This window comes from Balaenoptera musculus, chromosome 16, assembly GCF_009873245.2.
Source record: "Balaenoptera musculus isolate JJ_BM4_2016_0621 chromosome 16, mBalMus1.pri.v3, whole genome shotgun sequence".
Taxonomy (NCBI): Eukaryota; Metazoa; Chordata; class Mammalia; order Artiodactyla; family Balaenopteridae; genus Balaenoptera; species Balaenoptera musculus.
This window is the reverse complement of record NC_045800.1, coordinates 7,682,692-7,707,212: the sequence shown is the minus strand read 5'-3', so window position 1 is coordinate 7,707,212 and position 24,521 is coordinate 7,682,692. Positions and strand designations below refer to the sequence as shown.

Sequence of the window (24,521 nt, the reverse complement as noted above, 5' to 3'; positions counted from 1 at the left end):
CCAGCCCCCTCTTGGACCTCCCAGGGTGCCAGAGGCCACCTTGAAGCCCCCAGCACACCTCCTTTCTTCCCCAGGTCCTCAAACGAGGGCTTCCTGGGCTTCCTCGGCTCTCTCCGGCCTAAGGGAGTGAGGGGGACCCCACTGGAAACCTCATCAGCATTCTCCCCCAGAGGCCAGCCTGGAAACCCGAGGTCCCCAGTGCCCGCTTCCCCCGAAGCTGCTGAACAGTGGGACTTAGCGCCCTTTGGTTGATGCTCTGCTGTGCGGTGCCGCCCGCCCCTGGTGCCGCCCCATCAGTAGCCAGCCCAGCTCGGTGAGCACCTTTGACCCATGAGCGCAGGAGTGGCACCTCCTCACTGAGAGCACGGAGCTGAGGCTCAGAAGGAGGTGAAGAGCGAGAGCCATGTAGTTTTTTGCACTGGGCTGCTTCTTCTGGTTTCTTAGAGAGAAAAACACGTCTGTCTCGATTAAATGTAGCCACAGTTGGGGTCTTTCTGGCCCAGCCTAAGCCATGCCCCTATACACTGAGAAGGTACTGCCCCTGCCCCAGGCCCCAAGCGTGCCACTAGGTCTCTGGGTCACTGAGGAGGGTCCACACACCCAGTCGGGAAGCCCTCGAATGGGCAGGTGGGTGTGCGGGCGGCTGTGTCCTACCTTACACCTCCGGGGTTGGCACTTTTCTGAGTCCCCCATCACCCCGTCTCCCAGAGGGACAAACCCCATCAACAGTTGGCCAGATCATTCCAGACGGCCTTCTCTGTGTAGGTAATACATGGATAATATTTTGGTTTTTTCTCTTTATAAAAACGGTATTATATTATTTCGCAACCTGCCCTTTTCTTGAACAATGTTTTGTGGCATCTCCCCATGACCATTCTTCATAATTTTAAATTCCTGAGGAAATGCTATAGGTAAGTACTGTTTAGCGCATGGTGCACAGGGAGCCATCAGCAACGGGGAGGTGATGCCGGTGCCGTTGGTGATGTCTGTTGCTTCCCGGTGCAGCCCCACCTGGCTCTGCGTGGAGAGGCTGGGGCTTAGCGTGTCTTTTCTTGGAGGTATTTAAGGTTTCAGACCTTTTGATTTGTTTGTTGTGAGGTTGTAAATCTGCCTTTGTTAGCAGGCAGGGCGGAGGGACAAGAGCCTCAGTGCAGGTTAGGTGGTGATGGAGCCACCCGAGGGGGAGGCCGCATGGCGGGACAGGAGGCTGGGCTCCGTGCCGTCAAAGCAGGCAGAGGACCTCTCTGCCCTTGGCCGATCTCTAGAGCCTCACTGTCTAATGCGGAAGCCACGAGCCGCAGATGGCTGGGGAGCACTTGAAATGTGGCTGGTCTAAATTGAGACGTGTTAAAAGTGCACGTACACAAGAGTTCAGACTAAGTGGGAGAAAAAGAATGTGACAAACTCATTCATAATATCTTACACTGATTGCATGTTGTAATCCTGATGCCTTATGTTAATTTCACCTGCTTATTCTTATTTTTGTTAATGTGGCCACTAGAAAGTCCTAGCTTGTCTCCACGGCTCGCATCCATTGGCGCTTAGTGCATTTCTGGTGGACAGCGGGGCCCCTGCACCGCCCCCTTCTCCCTGCAGATGGCACTCTCGGTGCACAAGACCTCCGTGGCACCTTGCATGGTGCTCTCTGTAGACGTGTAGCCGGCTTGGGGCCAGTGAGCAGCCTTGGCACTTTGGCGCCCTGGTGACTCGGCCAGCGTCACCGGGGCAGCACCCAGCTCCTCCCTCTGGGGCTGCCCTGCCTGCCCCTGGAGCTCTCCACCCCTCTGGCCACCTCTGTGAGCCGGCGACACTAGGTTTGAAGGTCATTGGGGCCCATGTCTGCACCAGACGTGAGCCGGGCAGGGGCAGGGTCTGCGTCCTTACTGTGCTGGGCCTCCCTCTGAGTGGCCCTGAGTGGCCTCACAGGAGCCAAGGGCCACTGGATGGGTCAGCAGGGCATCAGCCCTGTGCACTGTGTCCCCTGTTGGTGGCCTTGGTCCAGCCTTGACTGAATTGGGGGAGTGAGGCGGGTGGAGGATGGCCTTGTCACCAGGCACAGGTGGCCGAGAGCCGTGCGGTGAGGGAGCTTGGTGCTCATACCTGGCCACGTGGCTTCTCCACTGGCTTGAGGCCAAGGGTCGGATGGGGAGGCTGAGCCAAGTGAAACCCGGGTGTCCTGCCCGTCCTGGCGCTGGAAAGGGAGGGAGGCTGGAGGGGGCCGCACAGGGCCTCTGGACAGCCCCGCTGCAGGTGCCCCTCAGGCCAGCATCTTCTAGTTGTGCGCGCGCGCGCACACACACACACACACACACGTGAGGTTGTCTGGGGCCACGGCATTGCTGGGGGTGTGGGACTTGGACTTTCCCATGGCCGTGAGATCTCCCTGTGACCTTCCATGTCTTCATTCCCCTCACTTCTTTCTACTTTTTTTTAAAAAATTTATTTTGTTTATTTATTTTTGTCTGCGTTGGGTCTTCTTTGCTGCGCGCGGGCTTTCTCTAGTTGTGGCGAGCGGGGGCTACTCTTGGTTACGGTGCGCAGGCTGCTCATTGCGGTGGCTTCTCTTGTTGCAGAGCATGGGCTCTAGGCGCGCAGGCTCAGTAGTTGTGGCTCGTGGGCTCTAGAGCGCAGACTCAGTAGTTGTGGCACACGGGCTTAGTTGCTCCGCGGCATGTGGGATCTTCCCGGACCAGGGCTCGAACCCGTGTTCCCTGCGTTGGCAGGCGGATTCTTAACCACTGCGCCACCAGGGAAGCCCACTTCTTTCTACTTTTATCAGAAAATGGCCCAAAGAGAAAAGTGTGAAGTCTCAGAGTGGGGAGAGTGGGGAGAGGTCACAGCGGCCCCTGAGCTTTGGAAGGAGGGCTTCACAGGGCCTGCCCCCCAGGACCAGCGGGAGGCTCAGGCCCCTTACAGGAAGGGGGCTGGATCCCTTCCAGCAACCCCAGTGTTTGGAGCCAGAGAGGCTCCCGGGGCAGACAGCTTGCAGACACACCCCCGCCCAGCCGGGCAGCCGGGCAGCCAAGCTGTAGACAGAGCCGTACAAGGCTTTCTTTTCATACCTGCTCCACTTGAACGTCCAGCCCAGCCAGGGTGTGGCCCTCACCTGGCTGGCAGGTATAGGCCTTTCGGGCGTTTTCCCCACCTGCCCCTTCCTGGCATGTCTGACGCACTGGGCCTGCTGGCAGAACCTTCCAGCCTGAGGCCAGGAGGCTGCTGTTCCTCCAGTCTCCTCAAGACGCCATCCCGACTCCACAGGGCCCTGTGACCATTGCTGGCACATCCTCATGGTCCCGGGGAGTCCCGGATACCCAGAGGGTGCTGGCTCCCCCACTGCCAGAGGCCTTTCCCGTTGAGATGGCTGAAGCCTTGCCCAGGGCCGCCCAGCGAGGGTAGGCAGAGGCCGGGCTGGAGCCTGGCTCTTACCCCAGGTGGGTGCTTCTGCCACCGGTTTCCTACCGGGACCATCCAGCCCTTGGGGGTCAGCTTCTGAGGAGCTGCAGGAGTCACGGTCCCAGGCTCACTGCAGGGCACAGGCAGGGCTCGGTGTCTGACTAATGCGGGGCGTGTCCGGGAGGACTGCTGTCCCCACCCCCAGGCACCATAGCCCCCCTCCTTCTCTCCTAAGGACAGGCCTCATCTTCCGTGGGGGCTGGGGCCAGGCCCTGTGTACCCCCATCTGGCAAATTCAGGTGAGCCACGTTCTTCTCAGGAGCCAGATGCCCTGCCTGTCCCCAGTGGAGGAGGAAGCTGTCAGGACATCTCACTGTCCCTTCACGCCTCCTTGTATCCCCACCTGACCCTCCTCCTGGATACATGCCGGAAGCGGAGCGGGGACACCCTGAACGCTTCCCCCGTCGCCCTGTGCTCCGTCCCACGCTGCAAAGCACGGCTGGCGCCTGGTTCCCAAGCACGGTGGCAGGCGTCACTGCCCAAGGCCCACGCTGGTCGCGCTGTGTAAATAATCCGGCTACCTGGAGCCTGCTTTGGGTATTCTCTTATTTGTTATTTACTCACGGGTGGGAGATGTTTTATGAGTCCAGAACGTTCTTGACAAGCAGTTTGCCGTCTTGGACTCACGAGGGAGAGTTTCCTGGGCCTGGATGCCAGGTGTCCCTGGGCTGGGACTGGCGCTCCACCCGCACCGAAGCTCAGCTGGGGCTGGGGTGCCCGTGGTCGCTCTCCACCCGGCAGCGGGGCTGGCGGATCTGAGATTCCACGCACTCTGCACAAGGCTGAAGGAGGCGGGGTACAGAGAATGTGATGGTGGAACCAGACGCTGGGGTGGAACCACCCAGGGCCCGACGGGGCTGCACTCCTGACACAGCTGCCGCCAAAGCGTGGCCCTTGACCCTGTCTCTCGTCACTTTGCAGCCAGTGACTTCAAAGAGCTTCCTTAAGAGGAGACTCTGGTTTCCCTTCGGAAGGAAATGGGTTTTTCTTCTAGTGCCAGGTGGTATTTGAGGGAAGTGAGTGATCCTGGGTGTTAATTTTTCAGCAGTCACAGTTGTCACCGTGAGGCTATTGCAGGCTGGGGTCGTGGGTGGTAGCCCTCCGTCCCTGTGTCCTGCCAAGGAGCCTTCCCACGTGTGCACCGGGAGGGACCGCCTGCCCTCGTAGATGAACACTCCCGAGCCTCCGGCTTCTGGAAGACGCTCCCAGCTGGGGAGGAGGCTCCACGTAGCTTCAGCTGGGGCTGCAGGCCGAGCACAGAAACAGGAGACGACCACCTACGGCCTGGCTGCAGCCCGCCCAGCTGGGGAGAACGGCTTAATGCTGGGCTTGGGGGCTCCCCCCTGGGTCCCTCGGACTCCAGTCCTGGCTGCCAGTTGGGGGAGGGCTCCGGGAACCAATCTTCGGCGAAATCGACTGTGGAACGTTGGTGGGCCAGCCGGTCAGCCCAGCAGGCAGCCTCGGTCTTGCAGGGGGATGGAGGTTGTGGGAGGCACCCCTGGGCTTTGAGAGGTCCCTCAGCTCACCGGGGGTCACACAGTGAAGGGGGGCACACCCAGATTTGAGCCTATATGCCGCCTTTTGTGTTTTTTTTGGTAACTGCTTTATTGAGAAATAACTCGTATGTCGTACAATTCAGTCGTTTTTCAAATGTTCACGGAGCTGTGCAGCCGTCACCACAGCTGGGTCGACACCACTCCATCATTCTGAACCCTTTAGCCATCCTTCCCAAATCCCCTGCATCCTAGGGCTTTGGGGGGGCAATGTCAGCCCCCAGCGGTTCAGTCTGCCTAGACCCTGGGCCCTGTGGGAGACTGAGGAGGGACCCCCAGGGGCCTGGGGTGGGAGGGCATTGGGCAGGCAGAGGTAGGCACCGGTGGTGGGGTCAGTGGCGGGTCAGGGTGGGATTGGCAGGGCCAGACCCGCCCGTCTCCCCGTCCCCTCCCACCCACCGCTTTCCTGGGTTGAGTCCACGTCCTCTGCACTGGTTTGGTTTCCCTGCCCTCTGATTGGCTGGTCGCTGGGGGACAGAACTAGTAGCACTTTCTGGTACCTGACTCTCATTATCCTCTTGGTCCCTGACCAAGGCTGCTTCGTGCCCAGGGCAAGAGGGGAAAGGTTTTCAAACTGTATACAGCCCTGCTGGGCTCCTCGCCCTCCTTGGAGAGACCAGCCGGCTGAGGCGGGGGGCTCCAGGCTGAGGGGGGCGTCCCAGGCGGAGGCCAGGAGGTGGCTGCAGAGTGAGGCCACGAGGCCTGGTGGGGGGCCCAGTTAGGACCCCGTCGGCAGCCTCCTAGCCCGAGGAACTTGCTTCCTGGGAACCTGCAGGTAACTCGGGGAGTCCTGGACAGCTCAGGAGGCGGACGGGGATGAAGGCCCAGCAGGTTCTCTAGTCCCCCTGAGCCCAGCTAGTACGTTCCAGGAGCCCCTCAACAAACCTCGGGAGGTGCGTGCTCTGGACCTGCCACTCGCACTTGCTCCTCAACCGTGTGACACCCCGAGAAGGAGGCCGGCCTTCTTGTGGCCGGCCTCGCCACAAGCTGGCGAGGAAGACGTGAGAACAGGGCAGTGCCTCCCAGAGGGTGTCTCACATGCCAGAGCCTGTGGCAGGTGCTCACATGCATCTTGCTTCAGCTCATCTAAAGCTCACAACCGCCCTGGAGGCTGCCCCTCTTCTCACTCCCCTTTATACGTGTGGAAATGGAAGCCCAGAGAGGTAGAGTAACTCGCCCGAGGCCACACAGCCCACCAGTGTGGGAGTCGGGATTCGAACGCAGCTCTGCCTGACTCCAGGGCCTGTGTCCTGAGTACTCTCACACCCTGCTGCCCCCAGTTAGCCCAGTCTTGCAGGAGCTCCGAGCCCGCGCTGGGTCTCACCAACCAAGAGTGGCCGCCGTGGGGCTCTCAGGACCGAGCAGGTCCCTCCTGTCCTTGCTCTCTCGCACGACACTCTGCACTCAGCCCCGCTCGAGGAAAGGGGCCTCGTGAGGATGAGCTGTTCTGGCCCCGAAGTCGGTCATGTGACCACACCCAAGGGCCTGGCTGCGGGAGGTGACAGGTGGCAGCCCCAGAAGTCATGTGTTTGCTGGCTTTGTGGTTAAAGCCAGCTAACCCTGAGCCCTCCCCTCGCCTCCTGTGTGGGGGTGGGGTGGGGGAAGGGGTACTGGAAGGTGCTGGAAGGAACCTCATTTAACCTCAGAGGAAGCTGCCCATGAAGGTGCGTCAGAGCTGTCCCGAAATAGAACGGGTTGCCTGGAGAGGGGTGAGTCCTCATCACTAGAGATGACCCGGGGAGGCTGGCAGACCTCCGGCTGGGGAGGCCGAAGACGGCACTGCAGTGGCCAGAGGCCAGGGCTAAATAAAGCCTCACACCCATTCTGAGTCTGCTGACATTTAATGGGCACTTGTGGGCGCCAGGTCGTTTCTGTACCTCTGGTCCCATTTCCCCATTGACAGACCCTGAAATGTCAGTGTCGCCACCTCCTACTTGCAGTTGCGGAAACTGCGGCCCAGGCAAGGCAGGGGCACTTGTACTCGGTTATTCCAGCTGGGCCTGCCGTTCAAGCCTGACTTCCCCCTCTGGGTCCTGGGCTGTTAGCATCAGAGCTGGAGCCCAGCGGTTAAAACCACAAGTATAGATGCAGGTGTATAGGTGCATGAGTAGCAGAGATGGGAAGGAAAGACAGCTGCTTGTTACGCAGGATTTGGTTGTATCTTTGCATCATCGGGTGTCTTCTAAACATTGTATGATGAAAGTATAGCACTCTTATCAGAACAACAGTTATTTTTTAAAGTACGCTTGTGCCACCCACACCCCCTTAGGTTTGTGAATTTGGGGAATTCTTAAAAAGAAAGACCACCTGAAAGTACAACACTGTTCGTTTAAGAACAGAAACCAACCCAAGTACCCTGAGGCCCCTGAGCCCGCGCACAGCTCTGCCCTGACCCCCGAGGCCCAGCCGGGCTCCCCGCTCACACGCAGGACCCTGAGTCTCTGGACACAGGCGTCCTCGTAGTGCAGTCCCATCCCTGGCCTGTGAACGGGCGCTCCGGCTCCTCCCGCCTCCCTGCATGGTGCCAGGACACCCTCCGAGGTGTTTCATCCGGACGGGATCAGGGTGAGGACTCCGGTCCCTGCGACTGAAATCAGCGCCTTCTCTGGGCCACCACGCATACGCAGCCGTCTGTGACCTCCTCCCCACAGCGTCACCCCGACACGCTCAGGTCCCATGCCCTGGCTTACACACACACACACACACACACACACACACACACCACGTACGCACTTGGACTTGCGGAAGGGTGGCCGCCCGAGGGCGGGATCCCAGCCGCCCCAGCACGGGATGGACGTCCAGGGCCGTCGTGTCTGGACTCGCAGATGGCAGGCCCCAGGCTGGGGGTGGTGGGTGAGGGTGTGTCCGGGTAGAGGGGCCTGAGTCAGCCCTCGCTGGACAGAGGGGCTCAGAAGGCGGACTCAAGGCTCCCCTTGCTGCAGGCCCAGGCCCGCCTGGATGTGTCCAGTCCAAGCCCACCTGCCCCTCGTCATCTGGGAGGGTCCTTTGACCCGGGGAGGGAGGGGCCTGGTGAAGACCTGAGAGGGTTGGGCAGGGGGTCGGCCTCCAAGACGCGCTGTGCCCTGAGGAGGATCCCAGGGGAGCGCGCCAGGGCTTGTTTTCTCCTCCAGACTCTCCCCTCTGTGTCCTTCCTCCTGTCCCCACTCCTGTGCATCGTCTCCGCCCCTGGCTTTGCTTCCTCTTTCCAGATCCTTCAGGGTCAGCGCTCATTTTCCCTTCTTCCTCACGCCGCTTTCAGCTGGGGCCGCTAGAGGGCGCCTCGAAGCCAGGGCCGGGATGCACATCCGCTCACACCTGCACACTCACGCACACTCACACCCAGTCCCCCTGCACACACGGGAGCCAGGCCTCCTCAGCCCACGCCCTCCACCCTGGGCCCTCACCCCTCCCCTGCCACCCCTCATGGAGAACACGGAGGTGCTGGGCCTGGGGGTTTCCTGCAGCTGCGGCAAGACCCTCCTGGCAGCGGGATCCCAGGCCCGAGGCAGGTGGAGCCACCCCCCACCATCCTCTCCAGGGTCTTTTTCCTTTTCCAGCTCCCCTGGCACCTGCCCAGGGGAGGGGGGCGCTGAGAACTTCCAGTGTTCCTGGCCAGGGGCCTCCTAGCATCCCTGTGGGCGCCGGGGAGACCGGGCCTCCCAGCCCCTCCAGGCTCCCCTCCCGTCCGTCCCCACACCCCCGTCCTTGGCTGGCCTGAATCCTGCTGTCTTTAAGATCTTCTCTGATGATGGAATTCCCAGGGTCTTCCTAGCTGGAAGGGCCTTAGGGGACCCCTGGCTCTGTATGGGCAGCTGAGAGTGGCAGAGGGGCTGTCTCAAGGTCAAGGGGATCCTGTGGCAGTCTGGGGTCTGTGTGGGTTCCCACTCCAGCGCCGTTTCTGTTGTACCCCAAACACACCTCACCTCCGGCGGAATTATCTGGCACTCCCTTGAGTTCCCACATTCTTCTTATTTCCAAACCCTTTTTGAGATTTCCAAAAAAGACAGATTCCATGTATATCCTTCTCCCAGAGCCGGACGCAGGTCCAGGTCTCACCGGTTATTCCACTAACAACTCCTCTATAGACAGGGAGATCCAGTCTGGGGGCAAGCAGCTCCATGGTCCTTTCTCTAGACTCTGATCTGGGGCACTAAGGCCTTGCCTCGACTATCATGATGTTGACCGTGTTGCTTTTTTTGTGTGTGTGGCCTCGCTGCACAGCATGCGGGATCCTATCCTAGTTCCCCGACCAGGGATCGAACCCGCGCCCCCTGCGGTGGAAACGCAGAGTCTTAACCACTGGACCGCCAGGGAAGTCCCACCATTTTGAAGATTTCAGGACAGTCATTTCGTCTGATGCTTCCTTGTGAAATGACCCAGGTTATGCATTTGAGGCCAGAATACCACAGAAGTGATGCCGTGTGCATCATATTAGGAGGCTTGTGGTGTCAGTTTGCCCCAAATGACAATGATGTTAACGTGGTTTGATTAAGATGGAGGCTGCCATAGAGTTACATAAAGTTATGGGTTTTCTTCCCTTTGTAATTAATAACTGCTCGTGGGGAGATACTTTGAGTAAAAATCCCATTCCTCATCGTACTTTCATCCACTAGTTTTAATGTCTGTTGCTGCTTCTTGAGTTAGTTATTTCTGTGATGGTTACCAAGTAATTCCATCATTTGTTCTTCATTTGTTATTGATGTTCCACTGTAGGGAAGAATGTTTTCTTCTCCCCGCTTACTCATTTATACCAGTGCAGACTCATGGATTCCTGTTTAATCCAGTGGGTTATAATCTGTTACAACCATAATCGATTTTGATGCTCAGATGGTCCCTGGTGTGGCCAGTGGCAGCCTCTTGAAGCTGGATCTGTGTACTTTTGACCCCCTCCCCCGCCAACGGATTCTCCAGCCCTTCCTTACTTTCTGGCACAAGAGATGTTTCAGGCTCATCGTGTTCTGTCTCTGCATCAGCCCTGGAGTCAGCCATTTCTCCAAGGAGACCCCATTCCTTTGAGTGGAAAGTGATATTTAGAATAAAAGACCAGGGCGCTAGATGTTCTCTTGCCTCTGGATGTCTCTTCTCTCAGAGCCTCTCTGTGGACAGAGGTGGGAAACATGCATGTGTGTGCATGTGTGATTCACACGTCCATCCCCCTGTGTCTCCGTTCCTATTGGTACCCATAGAAAACCATGGGTTCACACCGATACCTCTGATTCTGGCCCAGCACCACAGGGCTCATCCCAGCCTTGTGCCTTTGCACATTTGTACCTTTGTCCGCCAACGGGGAGAAGGCTGCTTCCATTATTCTCTCTGTTTTCCTGATTGCTCAGTCCCCCTGTATATGGCCAGTCCCTGGCCCTGCTGGCCTGCCATCCCTCTCACCGCCCCCTCCCATGCCAGGGCACCGGGCTGCCTTCCACAAGGGAGGGAGACCCCAGACCTTGCTGGCTCATCTGTCTCCCTCCTCTCACCCTCCCTGTTCCTTGAGTGAAAGGACTGGGTTTTTGCCAATTTCGTTGTCCCCCCGACCCCGCCAGTGCCTCGCATGTGGTGGACACTCCGGTCTGTTAAGCTGAGTAACAACGGTCTTCCCCATCGGGAGAGGCCTTTCAGCTTCCCAGACCATTTTCACGTCTGTGGTTCTCACCCAGGCTCCCGGGTAGGCAGGGAAAGTCTCCTGTTTTCCGGGGAAGATGCTGACTCGCCCAGGGTTGCCTCGCCTGCATGGGGGTGAGAAGGGTGGGAGCAGCCGCCCACTGTGCCCAGGGTAAGGGTGTTCCAGGGCAGTTGCCAGCATGTCTGTCAAGGTTGTCCTTTTGCCCCCATGAAAGCCTAGCTACGTGGTGTAAGAAGAGTATCACCTGGGCTGGTGCTCCTGTGGCGATCATGTGCTCCGAAGACAGAGAAACTCAGGCTCAAATCCTGGCTCTACCACCTACCAGCTGAGCCTCAGTTTTCTCATCTGTAAAATGGAGATTTGGGGGAAGTATCCTCAGCACCTTCGGTGCAGGAGGAGCTGAAGGAATATACAGGTGCAGGAGGTAGGTAGGTCTGTGAAACCACATGTGTGCAGAGCCACATCTGAGGCTGCTGGCCTGACCCTCCAGATGCCCGGGCATTCCTGGGGGCGGGCTTGGCCAGGCCCGCGCTCCTGGGTAGAATCACAGGGTGTCATGAACCGGGGCGTTCAGGACACCGCTTTGAAAATTCACGCCCACGTCCTCAGATTTCCAACCCATTCTCCCAAATGTGCTCCCCTTTTGTGGCGGAATGGTGGGCAGAGCTCACAAGTTTACGTACTTGGATGGGGGGAGGGAAACATGCAGGTGCAACCACGTGAGATTTTTCTTGCTGTTCACGACCTTGTGGCAGCCGGGCAGAGCGTGGCTTGTCATGGGGCCAGGCACTCCGAGAGGATAGATGCTGGATTAGCAAAGTTGACCTTTCTTTAAATAGGGCGCGGTTGGCTTACCGAGAGGGGAGGAGGGGCAGCTGCTCCCACCCCCCACCCCCATGCGCGGAGACGCAGCCCACCCTTGCCAGGCCGTCTGCTCCTGCCACCTAGAGGGCACCCAGGAGGCGCTCAGCTTCGCAGGCACCTTCGTGTGCTCTGCCCTGTGCGGCGGGTACCGAGTGGCCGGGAGGGTCCCCAGCCCAGCGTTGGGCACGGAGTGTGTGTCCTGGGGACTTGGGGTGCCCAAGGAGGACTCCGTGAGGTGCGGAGTGCAGGGGGAAGGGGGACGTGGGGCGGGGGTGGCACTCTGGGGCTCGCCTGCTCAGCAGGGACAGCGTCTGCCCCGGTTGATGTCCCACCTCGTGTGGTCACAGGACGGCAGGCTCTGAGCGACAAAGTGTGGGGACGGGCAGGAGCCCAGAGGTGCTGGGCGGCTGGAGCAGAGCCCCTTGCTGCGGCAGGATTGCCCTCCAGGCCCCAGGGCGTGCTGAGCCGGAGCGGGGTGGGGCAGGCTGCGTGGCCCCGAGTTTCGGGAGCGGATGCCCCTCGGGAGACTGGCATCACCGTCTTTGCCCCGGTGCTGGGAGCTCAGGCGCTGGAGCTGCCTGGATTTCTTCCTCCACCTCAGCCCTGTCGCGCTTTCTTTCAGTTTTTGGAGTCTCCTGTATGTGAGATTGCAGAGAGAGCCGGTGGCAGGGAGGGGGCAGCACTGGCTCGTCAGAAGCTGCAGCAGCGTGGGGAGGAGGCCCGGGTGCACGGCTCAGCCTGAGCAGCCCCGGCCTGGGCGGGGCCTGGGCGGGGGAAGGGGGAAGGGCCTGGGTTTTGGGGTCTGTGGCAGGGGATGACATCTCTGAGCCAGCGCCTAGCCAGCGTGCGACCCTGCACGGGCTGCGTTACCTCTCTGTGCTCCATTCCCATCTGTGAAAAACAGATGCTGCTGCTGGTCTTGCAGGGTGCTGTGAGATCCCACAGGAGTTACAGGTGAGATACGGGTGAGCTGGGCAGGTACAGGTGAGGCTGTGATGAGCCCCGTCCCCTTCCTCTCTGGTTCCTGACCAAACATCTCTCGTGGTTTCTGTCAGTAGCTTGGCTCTGGCTTACACAGGGCTGGGAAGAGCTCATTGATCTGGCGGTATAAAGTAGCAGTCAGCACTTGCACATAGTTCCACATAAAGATGTTCACGAGGTCTGGGTATTGTCTGGTGTGCCTTGGTCCTTGGAGCCTAGTGGTTAAGCACACAGGCTCTGGGACCTGCTGCCCCCATATGTGCAGCTGTGTGGCTGTGGGCTGGTTACTAAACCTCTCTGTACCTCAGCGTCCTCAGTGTAGATGTGTTTCCTTCCTAAGGTTGTTGGGAAAACACTAATTGTGACAGTGACGGACACAGGACCTACTTCATCAGAGATTGTTCCATTAGCTCGTTTACCCTCAAAACAATGATATGGAATGGTTAACATATTATATCAGAGAGGTTGAGTAACTCCCCTAAGGTAACAGAGCTGATGAGAGCCCGTCTTTGAACCCTAGGAGTCTACTCTATAGCCGGTGCTCTGAACCCTCCACTGTGTGCAGTGTTACCTATGAGTACTGTCCATTTGTTTCTGGAGCGTTCTGGGTTAGTCCAGTAGGTTTTTAAATCGCGTTGGCTTCCAGGGGTGCCTGCTGTGAAGTCATGCTGGGCGGGAGGCCGGCACGGAGAGGAGCTGCTCCCAGCTGCCGGAGGAGCTCAGAGCCCAGGGCTGAGAGAACAGCTGGCTCCGGGCCTGTCCTTAGGCCGGGCCCGAGCCCCAGTTCTGCTCTGGTCCCTCAGGGAATTAGGGGGACCAAGCAGGGCTTCCAGACCCTGCCCTAATTCAGCCCGAGCAGCTCCCTTGTCTGTATCGGGCTTCCTTGCAAATTCCACTGGGCTGGGGTGGAAGTTCTACTTTAAAGGCATTTAAAAGCTCGAGGAGCGTGGCTCTCCCGACTACGCCCCCGTGCCCCCCGACCCCTGGGCCCTTTTACAGGTGAGGAGGCTGAGGCTGGCGGAGTCGGGGGCTGCCACCGGCTCTGGCCCCAGGGCCCCCACCTCGCAGCCGAATGGGCTCAGGCCTGTCCCTCTGCTTGTTTCTGGGTGTTTCACCCCCAGGCCTCATCGGTCTCGCGGAGGCCGTGAGTGGGGCCTGGCAGGATCCAGGCGACACGTCTGAGATGTTCCTTGTTTTGTTCCGGCCAGCGTCAGCCAAGAGGGAGAAGAAGGGGCTAACCTTCTTTGGAACCTGCCAGTAAAGAGGAACCATCCGTGTTTCCACCTGAAATGGTTTAAAATGAGCTCTTGTCCAGCCCCACTGAGGCCGCCCCAGACGGATCTTGCCAGGGCCGGATGGCAGCTCATGAGCGCCTCCTAGTGTCCCAGCTCCTCTCTGCCAGCCTGAGTGAGCTCAGGGCCGGTGGTGGGACCAGCTGGTGTGTCCCAGAGCCCCCATAGAAGTTTCCCGGAGGTCCTATGAGCCCAGGGCTGGTGAGGCTGAGGGAGGGGAGGCGAGAAGGGCAGGGAAAGCTTCTGTGCCACTTCGGAAGTGACTTTCTGAAGGCAGGAAGCAGGCCAGGGCCCCATTTGACTGAAGACCACTGGGAGCCTGAGTTATTTCAGAACAGATCCTGTGCGGCAGCTCCGAGCCTGGGAGAATCAGGCAAGGATTGCTTTAGGACAGCGGCCCTTGATGGGTGGTGTTGGAAGCTGTCAGCCCTCCTTTTGCTGCTGAGAGATGGATGGACTGAGCTGTGAGGGTCTGGGCACCTGGACTGTGGTCCTGGCTCTGCTGTGGACCACCCACTGGTGGCTCAGGCCTCTTGTCCTCTCTGGTAATAAAAATAATAGCCATCTTTTTATTTATTTTATTTTATTATTATTTTTTTAATTTTTAAATTAATTAATTAATTTATTTATGGCTGCATTGGGTCTTCGTTGCTGTGTGCGGGCTTTCTCTAGTTGTGGCGAGCAGGGGCTACTCTTTGTTGCGGTGCGCAGGCTTCTCACTGCGGTGGCTTCTCTTGTTGTGGAGCACGGGCTCTAGGCGCATGGGCTTCAGTAGTTGTGGTGCAGAGGCTCAGTTGCTCCGCGGCATGTGGAATCTTCCTGGACCAGGGATTGAACCTACATCCTCTGCATTGGCAGGTGGATTCTTAACCACTGCGCCACCAGGAAAGTCCCCATCTTTTTAGGATAAACCAGCACTTAGCGGGTGCAGGACGAGCACTTTTCCTCTGTGCAGCAAGCCTGTAGGGTAAATATGTGTCTCGGCGTTTTGAGCATCAGAGACATTTAGTGACAACCTGGTGGGCCCGGGAGTCGAACCAGGTAGGTCTGACTCCAGAGCCCTGCTCGCAGCCCTCACTCAGCTTGCCCAGACTCAGTTTCCCCACCTGCCCTCTCCGTCTCCCTGCTGCCGTGAGAGGTCCCGGGAACACGGTGCTCAGGGTATCACGAGGCCCAGGGAGGTGCTGGGGTGTCAGAGCTCTGCCCATGTGGCAGGGCTCCTCGTTGTTGCTGGAAGTGGGGACCCAGGCGGGAGGCTCCGGGTGGCATGAATCGGGCCGCAGGGAGTGGCTGGCAGGCATGCCAGCCCGGAGCCGGTTGTGCAATTGGGTGAGGTGGGGAGGCCGGGACCTGTTGACGGCTGTTGTTATTTTTGTTGGTGTTCCATCTGTGTGACCACCTGGGGAAGGAGGCCCCGGGTTACCCCTGACTTCCCAGGCCCTGGGGCCCACTGTCCCTGTGGCGTGGCTGTACTTCTGCGGCTGTGGGAGCCTCCGTGGTGTCTGGGGAGGTGCTCTGGGTGGGCGGCCGGTGTGCCTGTGCTGTCAGGCCTCCAGAGACAGGGGTCCCCCCCTCCCCACCGAGCAGGGACCTGCAGCCCAGGCATGTGACCCCACCCTGTTCCTCCAGGCCCCCCGCAGGAGGGGCCTTTCACTGTAGTCTGGAGCCCCTGCTCCCTGACTTCTGGAGCTGCTCGCAGAGTATTCTGAGGGAAGTTGCCAACACAGAGCACGGAGCCTCGGACGGCTGGCTTCCTCCACCGGGCGCCCCAGACTCCGTGGACACGGCCCCCTGTGCAGCCTGCTCTGCTTACTCCGTCCTGCCGTTGGCAAGTTGAGTGGATTTTTCGCTAGGGGCCCGAGGGCTGTGGGAACACAAGCGTCTTCTCCAGCAGCCCCGAGGGTCTGCACAGCAGGGGTACCGAGACCAGTGGGTCACAGTGCCTGGTGGTTCATAGTGGACACTCATCCCCCCTCCCGGCCCCTGAGCCCACTCCCAGGTTCTGGCCACTGGCGGGGCTCCAGACACTCCCAGGAATTGGAGCCAGGGGTTGCAGTGCCTGGGGCCCCGGCTACCTTAAGGGGCTCATGAAGGTGTTTTAATTTCTTTTAAAATTAGAAGGAAAAAAAACCCCCAAACTTTTTTTTTTTTTTAATTTATTTAATTTATTTATTTTTGGCTTTGTTGGGTCTTCGTTTCTGTGGGAGGGCTTTCTCTAGTTGCAGCGAGCGGGGGCCACTCTTCATCGCGGTGCGCGGGCCTCTCACCATCGCAGCCTCTCTTGTTGCGGAGCACAAGCTCCAGACGCGCAGGCTCAGTAGTTGTGGCTCACGGGCCTAGTTGCTCCGCGGCATGTGGGATCTTCCCAGACCAGGGCTCGAACCCGTGTCCCCTGCACTGTCAGGCAGATTCTCAACCACTGCGCCACCAGGGAAGCCCAAAACCCCAAACTTTTAAGGTCAAAGAAAATGTTTTAAAATTTTTTCTCATATCAGAAATACATGATACTTTTGAGGCTCACGGAAATCTGTTCAATTATTTAAATTCTTTTTATGGAAAAGGGGGCCCCTAAAGTCAACAAGCACCAGGCATGCCCTGCTGTGTGGGAGCCTCCACGCCCACTCAGCGGGCCTGAGTCCCCGAGTGCCACAGATCAGGATGCGTCCGCTGTGAGATAAGAGCTCGGAGCCACGGGGAGGGGACAGCCCACCAGGCCCCTGGGGCCCAGATGGTAGTTTAGGTCTGAGCTCAACTCCATCAAGTGAACTATTATCCAGAGCTGCTTTGTGGAGAGACCAGGGACAGGGCTCTCCAGCCTGCAGGAATGTTGCTTTTGGCTCCAAGTGGCCACCTGTGATGGAAATTCTGAACCCCGAGGCTCACGGAGGAGCCAGCCCCTGCTAGCCCCTGACCTGATGGAGGGGGGACCACGGGCACCCTGGTGGGGTCCACGCAGCAGCTCCAATGGCAGACAGGTTCACGAGTCTCCTGTCTGTCTGCGCAATAGCAGTGTGGACCCAGGATGGGGACATGCCGGGCCTGCGAGGGGCACCAAGACCTCCTGGGGGGGCATCATGGTCCTGTCAACACAGAGCTCCTGTGACCTCATCCCTCAATACACGTTGCAAGGGCTTCCTAGAACACACTGGGGACCAGGGGGATTCTAATGTTATCTGCACAAATCTGTGATGCTGGAGGGCAGAGCGGGGTGGTCCCCTTCACCCCGCCTTCCCACCTTGAAGGGGTGCCACCTCCCCAAGGGGCTGGGGAGATGCTGCCATCTGCTCGGTGGCAGGGTAGCCTGTACCCACACTTGGTCCCTGCCGAGATGCAACGGAAGCAGCGAGGGGGCTTTGAGGGGCTCTCCTGAGACACATCTCCAGCAGACACTCCTGGAACCGGAAGGCCCTGCAGTCCCGAGGGCTGAGTCACCAAAGGCCATCATCACACATTTGCCCTCCGAACCTTCTCTTGGTGCCTGTGACCCGCATTTAGACCTGATGGGCATTCGGGGCCCAGGGCTGGTGCTGGGGCCAGCAGGGAGGTCTGGATGCCTTCTGTGGCCCAGGGGTGCCTGTGGCTTCCACAGCACCAGACTGCGACCCTAAATGGGGCTGTCAGTGGGGCTCAGCTGCAGGGTGACTTCCACCGATTTACTGACATGTTTACAAGTATGTTCACAGTAGCCCAAGAGGCAAGTACTAATATAGCCCCATTTTACAGGTGAGGAAACTAAGGCAGAGTGGTTGGGTTACCCACCTGAGGACACACAGGAGCTAGTGGGATCTGAACCCTGACATTCTGTTTCCAGTCTGTGTGCTCAGGCTGGGGCTCTCCATGGCAGATGGTACCGAGGGGGATCTAGGGGCTCCCAGGGGCTCCCACTCTCGTGGAAGTTCTCCTGCCTCTGCACATGGGGACCAGAGAGAGGGGCAGGACAGGTACCGGCCTGGGGGAGCTGATGGTCAGGGGGAGCAGGTCTTCCCCTGGCCCCCACCCCGCCCCCTGCGCTTCTGGGGCTGAGCCTCGTTGGAGGCCCGTCTTTCCCAGAATCCAACCTCCGTGCCCATTCCTCGTGCTCTCGCTGTCCTGCAGGCTACTTTCCTGACGGCCTCCGTGCTTCTGCCCACCCTGCATCTCGTCTGACCTCCCCTCACTTTCGCGGGGTGCCTGCATTTCAGCCCTGGGGTCCGCTGTCTCCCTGGCTGATGCATGCCCCAGAGGGATCTGAACTCATGACCCACCTGGGGGAGACACCGCCTGTCCTCCAGCCCCTGGCTGCCCCCAGCCGGCCCAGGCCAGCCTGAGGTCCCATCACCCGACCTCCATCCTGGAACAGTTACCCCCATGGGACAAGCAGGTGCCAGGCGGCTGTGTCTGCAGAGATACCCCAGCAAGGCAAAGTCTGGGGGCCGCACGAGGGCCGAGACTTGGGAGCTTGGGAACAGGGAGTCTTCCTGGGCTCAGGGCCTTTCTCTCAAGGTGGAGCATGCTGGTTGCCAGGGCCACTCACAGCACAGAATTCCGCCGCTGGTGGCGCGCACGCTGGGGTTTTTCTCACGTTTCTCATCTGCTGTGGGGGTGGGCTTAGTGGGGCTTGTTTGGGGCCGAGCACAGTAGCCCATGAAAAGCCACTTTTACCCTGAAGAACTCCTGTTAATCCTCCTCATTTTTATGTTTTTGACTATGCCTCCAATGGTTTTTTTTTTTTCTTTTCAAAAATCAATGTCATTTTTCTAATTATATAAGCAATGAGTGCCCTCTTTGGAAAATACAGAAAAGCACAAAGAAGAAAATAATCTATAATCCCACCTCCCAGAGGGAACCGCTATTAGCGTTTTGTTCTGCCTGTTTCTTTTAAAAAAAAAGTCGTATTAAATGCAGTTATTTATAAAGCATGGTTTTGGGTTTAAGAACGGACCAAGAGTCACTGGCATCTGAGCGTGTTCCCCCCTCGGGCATGGCTGTGACCCACTGGCCGCCCAGCCAAGCCCCCCAGGGTGGAGCCTGCTTAGGAGGCCGCCAGCCCAGTAGGGCAGGAGGGCAGGCTGGAGGCACCCCCCGCCCCTGCCCCGGGCTAAGCTGAGAGAGAGGGTCTGGGTCAAGCACGTCCCTCCCCCTCCCCCTCCCCTGGGTGCAGAGGAAAGCTGGACGCCCCATCGTGTCTCCTGGGAACGGAGTGGGAACCCCACAGTTCGTGGGGGGACTGTGACCCCCCCCATGAACATTCCATAGCTCTGGGCAAGCCTGCCAGCCCTGGGTGTCCGGGGGCCAGGAGCAGGCCGGCTGGGGGCACAGTGGAAAGGACGCGAGGCGGGTGGCGAGAGGCAGGCTCCAGTGTCCACGTCCCCGCATCGTCCGAGGAGTGAGTGTCTGTTGGGGGCGGGCGTGGAGATCCGGGGGAGGGAGGGTCGGCATGTGCCTTTCCCGCCCTGCCGGGCCCGGCGGGGCGCAGCCAGCCTGGACTTACCCTCCTCCGGGGTGGCCTGCGCCCGCACCCCCGTGGGCAGCAGTGGCAGGGGACAGAGGACCGGCCACCCCTGAGTCGTAGAGTCGGCTGGGCTGACGGGGGTGGTGAGCAGCCTCACACACCCCTGGCCGCCACTAGCCCCTGGTCAGGAGTCTTGTTTTAAAACCTGTTACTGATTCATGACATACAGGAGGTTGCACAGAACTTATGTGCACAGCTTCAGTTCCTATTGCGTGAACCCACCTGTGTAAGCAGAGCATTCCCAGCCTCCCAGAAACCCCTCTGGGTCTCTTCCAGTCACTCTGACCCCTGAGATCACCACCACCCTGACCACCTCTAACAGCAGAGGTTGGTTTGCCTGTTCTGGAACTCTCTGTAAATGGAATCATGCTGCGTGCGCTCTTCTTAAAGGTTCTGCTGGGCGGTGGCTGGGCCGTGTGTTGTGATCCTGGCATCTGTGGTGGGCAGGGGTGCCACTCCCGGCTGCAGGCTTGTTCGTCACTCTGCAGACACTCCATGTGTGATGTTCCTGAAGATGCTGGCTCGGCGTGAGGGACACCAAGTCCTGGCTTTGCAGAAACTCTCAGGCCATGAGGCAGGGACAACTTCTCCTTCTGGGGCCAGAAGGCGTGGGGGCCGAACCCGCAGGATTCAGAACTAGCCCGGAGGGAGATCGGGGTCTCCCTGGAAGAGGTGGAGCCTGAGTGAGATTCTGAAGGATGAAGAAGAGTTTGCCAGAGGGACAGAGCTGGGGGAAGGGCAAGGCAGGAAGAAGGCAGAGCATGTTTGTTTTCCCAGGGGGTCCCTGGCTCATGCAGACCCGGCCACGTGCCCTGCCTTGTCCCCGTTGAGACTGGGATCAGGAAATCACATACCAAGTCAAGTCAGGGGCCAGAGTGGTCCTCATCGCCCACCTAGCCCTTGAAAGAGAAAGAAACTGCTGATCAAAAACATCTCCCCACCTTCTTTCTTCCACCTTGAGATGTAAAGCTTAGGGCAGATGCTTCTACGACGGGACAGCCTAATACAGGACGGCGGGCAGGAGATGGGGTACCACGGCCCTGCTGTGACCGGAAGAGGCAGGAGTTGTGTGGAGGGGTCTCTGAGGTCCATTCCGCTTCCGCCACCCCCTGATTAGACGTGTGGTGTGAATGACTGAGGGTTCGTATCCTGCAGTGAGTGCTTGAGTGGGAGGGCAGCTTGTAAGGCATGGGTGCCTGAATGTGGGTGGGCACACAGGAAAGCAGGACTGGGGGGCAGAGCTGGGGCTGGGGCACAGCTGTCACCTGGGGCCGTGGCTGGGCTTCAGGGGACCGAGTGCAGAGGCGGCGTAGATGGGCTCAGTCCTGGCGTAGGGGTCTGTGGGAGGGGCTGTCGTCAGATTCGCTGTGTCCCTGGAATTACAGGCTCTGCTCTGCAGGCGGTGGGGCAGGAAGGGCCAGTGGCCCATTTGCACTTTTGCTCTGGAGGGGCGCTGACCTTGGCAGAGGCCAGGGCACATCTAAGAAGTGCCACCGAGTCGAGACAGGTTCACGCTCTGAGGGGACCACTGATCTTGTCCTTGTTTGAGAGAGGAGCCCCCTCCTCAGTCCCCCTTCAGCATCTCTGGGGAGCTGGGCGGGCCCAGCCTCCTCCCAGGACCCCCTTTGGGATGCTGGCATCAGGCTGGCCCAGTCTGTTCAGGCCAACACAGCGGTTGATTGGCCAACACAGCGGTTGATTGGCCAACAGACCCAAATTCATCTGCTGGCTGGCAGCCCCTCACTGCAGGAGACCCGGCACCTGATTTTACGCTTTATCACCATGAGGTTGTGTGGGGTGGGGGGAAGAGGGTGGCCAGAGCTCTGAGCACACACCTCAGCTCTACGGCTGGCTGGGCTCGCCCCTGAAGTGGGGAGAAGGGTGCCACCTCACAGGCCCTCCCAGGTAAATGAGATTGCAGGTGTGATGCGCCCGGTGCCCAGCAGACCTTCGGTCAGGGTGTGGCCGTCCCTCCCTCTTGGCACAGATACCAGTACGTGGGAGCCAACTGTTTCACGCATCCGTGGAGTGGGGGCCCGTGGGTTGGCTGCACCCATGGAGGTGCAATCAGTGTGCACCGCTGTGCTGCACACGTGGGCCGGCTCCCCTGGGGGCACTGTGGCTCCCAGCCGCGTCCCTCCCCCAGGGATGTGGGCACCTAGAGCGAGTTAATGGTGGAGCTTCTCCCGGGGGAGCTCTGCCGGCAGCCTCCCCTCCGGGACCCCCTCCCAGGGCAGAGAGAAGCCCTCAGCCCCTGCCTGGCTCCCGTACCTGCAGGAAGCTCTGGGGATGGGCCCGTGAATGAGCCAGGTGTGAACCTGGCCCTTCTCCTCCCTAGGCATCTGTTTCCTCCTCTGGAAATGGGGATAGAGGATTGTTCGGACTTCACGGGGCGTCACAGGATTGAATGAGAGAATGCTCCTACCACAGTTAAGAGTCCTGCCTGGCCCGAGGTGGAAGCGCCACAGGCGGCCACTGCTGCCTCCAAACAGGTAGTTGTTTCAACTCACCTGTTCGGGGCCATCTTGCGGTCCTGTGTCAGCCTCCAGCTTTTCTCCTCCTGGGGGGTTGAGGGGCCTTCTCAGCCTCCAAGTGGGGCCCTGCCTCTCCCCTCTGTGGCTCACCACCGGTGACCCTGGCGGCCCACCGCCCACTCCGAGGCCCTCAGTGGCCAGGCCACTCGTCTATCCCTGATGCTCTGATCGTTAGTTCATGGGTAGGGAGTCGCTGGGTCTTTTTGGAGCCTGGAAACGTAAGCAGCTGCTCCCAGGTCGCCAAGAGGAAGGGCCGAAATCCACAGGCAGCGTGAAAGACTCAGCAGGGCGCACACTCGTGTGTGTGTGTGTGAGAGGGCACGTATATGTATATGTGTATGTGAGTGCGTGCGGGAGTGCGTAAGCGTACGTGTAAGCGTGCGCTTGGAGGATAAAGAAAGATTTTTTTTTTTTTAAACATATCTCCTGTGGTTTTCGATTTTCTTATGTTTCTGAAAATCAATACAAAATCTTCAGGTGCAATTTGGGTCTCTAAGGCTGACATTGTCATTCTGCTTCGAGTGAGATGGGAAGCTCAGTCGGGGAGAAAGTGCAACCGCCCCTGCTGTCATTAGGCGTTCATTAAGTCCAGCTCTGGACACTGATGATCACAGCTCTGATTGAACTTCAAGAAGAGGCAGGAGGTGGGGAGGGGGCCTTGATGCAGCGTCTGTTTCAGAGTGTGCTGCTGGAACCGGGGTTCGCCAGGCTGTCCTGCCAGCCAAGTTGGAGGGAAGGTCCAAGGTGTGCACGACTTCCTGAGGGGCTCGGGATCCGTAGGGGGCATAGGGGGCATCTCTGTAGGAGCAGTGTGGGGTGGGAGGGACACTCTGCTGGACCGCCACCCTAAGCTGACCTTGGGTGGCGGCTAACAGACAGGGCGGGGAGGATCGCTTCATGCCAGCCGTGCCCGGAGCCGTGCTGGGTGCTGTGCACGTCAGGCCACTTGATGGCAGTCAGCCCCTCACATGTTATTTATCAAAGGTCTGCTCTGCGTGAGGCCCCTGCCACGCGCTGGGATGTACCTGCCAAGTATTCACTCATATTATTAGCTAAATAATAAGACAGTGAATGACTTCATCGTACTCGTGCCCGAGAAGTCACCGAGGGAAGGCCAGAGTCGTCCTGAAGGCTTCCTCTCTCGTGTCCTGCCGCTGATCCCTGCTGTCACCTCCAGTACCCGTCAGGACCGCTTTGGCTGCAGCTGCCAAAGAACACTAACTAGCAGTGGCTTCAGCCATGGGGATAGTTATTTACCGAAGAAAGCATTCGGTGACTCTCAGACTCAGGGTTGGCACTGCACTTCAACAAGGGCTGTCTCATCTGTCTTTTTTGATCCACCAGCCTTAATATCAGGGTAAATCCAGGCTTTCTGAGGCCTGAAGTTTAGGCAACTTGGAGGAGAGGGGCTTTTTAAGAAAAAGAATACATTAGGTTTAATGAATATAAAATTAGTTTGGAAAGAATTGAAAACACATGTCCACGCACAGACGCGTACACGAATGTTCAGAGCAGCATTATTCATAATATCCCCAAAGTGGAAACAACCCAGATGTCCATCAGCTGACGAACGGACAGACAAAATGTGGCCTATCCAGGCAGTGGAATGTTATTCAGCCACAGAGGAGAATGAGGTACTGACTCATGCTACGACATGGATGAGCCTTGGAAATATTACGCTGAATGAAAGAAGCCAGACACACAAAAGCCACATATTGTGTGGTTCCATTTATAGGAAATGTCCAGAACAGGCAAGTCTGTAGAGATAGAAGGTACATTAGTGGTTGCCAGGGGCTGCAGGGTAGCCAGGAATGGTGAGAGATTACCTCATGTGTTTAGCGTTTCTTTTTGGGGCGATGAAGTGATCTGAAATTAGAGAGAGGTCATGGTTGCAAAACACTGTGAATGCACTAAAAGCTACTGAAATGTACACTTTAAAATGGTAAGTTTTATGTTCTGTGAATTTTACTTCTATTAAGAAATGACTATTTATGTGAACATATTTCTGGGGCCCTGGAAGGTGCCTATGCCATTGAGGGGCCTGAAACTGAAGAGTCATTAACTTTGTGGTAAGTCCACCCCTGCTTAGCATGTTGGCTTCTCATTCTGTTTGTTACCTCATGGTCATAAGATGGCTGCCGTGGCACTGGGTGTCATGGTCACCTTCAAGGCAGTGCTAGTGAGCTTTCCCCCCATGAGTGTCCCTTTCAAATGGATGCAAAGCTCTCCCAGTGCTGCCCACCTTTCCTAACTTCCAGATGTATCTTTGGAACTGGATCATGTGACCGTGCCTGACGAGGGCTTCTCGGGAAGGAAGTACCTGGCAAAAGGCAGTGGAATTGTCACAGCTGGCTTAGCCAGCCATGATTCTCTGCCTAAGAATGGGCCCATGGCTGCCTCAAACAAAATTGGGGTTAGGGTAGCCAGAAAGCTAGCCTTTCTGCTTCCGTGACACCACCCCCCCCAACCCCGTCCTTCAAACAAACAGCAGCCGGACTTGCCTTCTGGATGTTCAGATCTACAGTTCACTCCCCTGCCCAGAACTACTCCACGGCTCGTGCTGCCTTCCAAACCAGGCAAAACTCATTTGCTCCATCGTCCGCTAGACTTTCCTTGGCTAGCCTCTGCCAGTCCCCTCTCCACACGGAACTTGGAACTCCCACCCGCCTCCTCTTCCCTGGCTGTGGGCCTTCGCAGGGATGTTGTCGACAATGGTGACTATGACAGCCGCTG

The 24,521-nt window shown here is 58.4% G+C and overlaps 1 protein-coding gene across 1 annotated transcript in view; it reads left to right on the top strand.

Moving 5' to 3' along the window:
- Positions 1–24,521, top strand: part of LOC118882642 (phospholysine phosphohistidine inorganic pyrophosphate phosphatase) — a 137,567-nt gene that overhangs the window by 47,680 nt on the left and 65,366 nt on the right.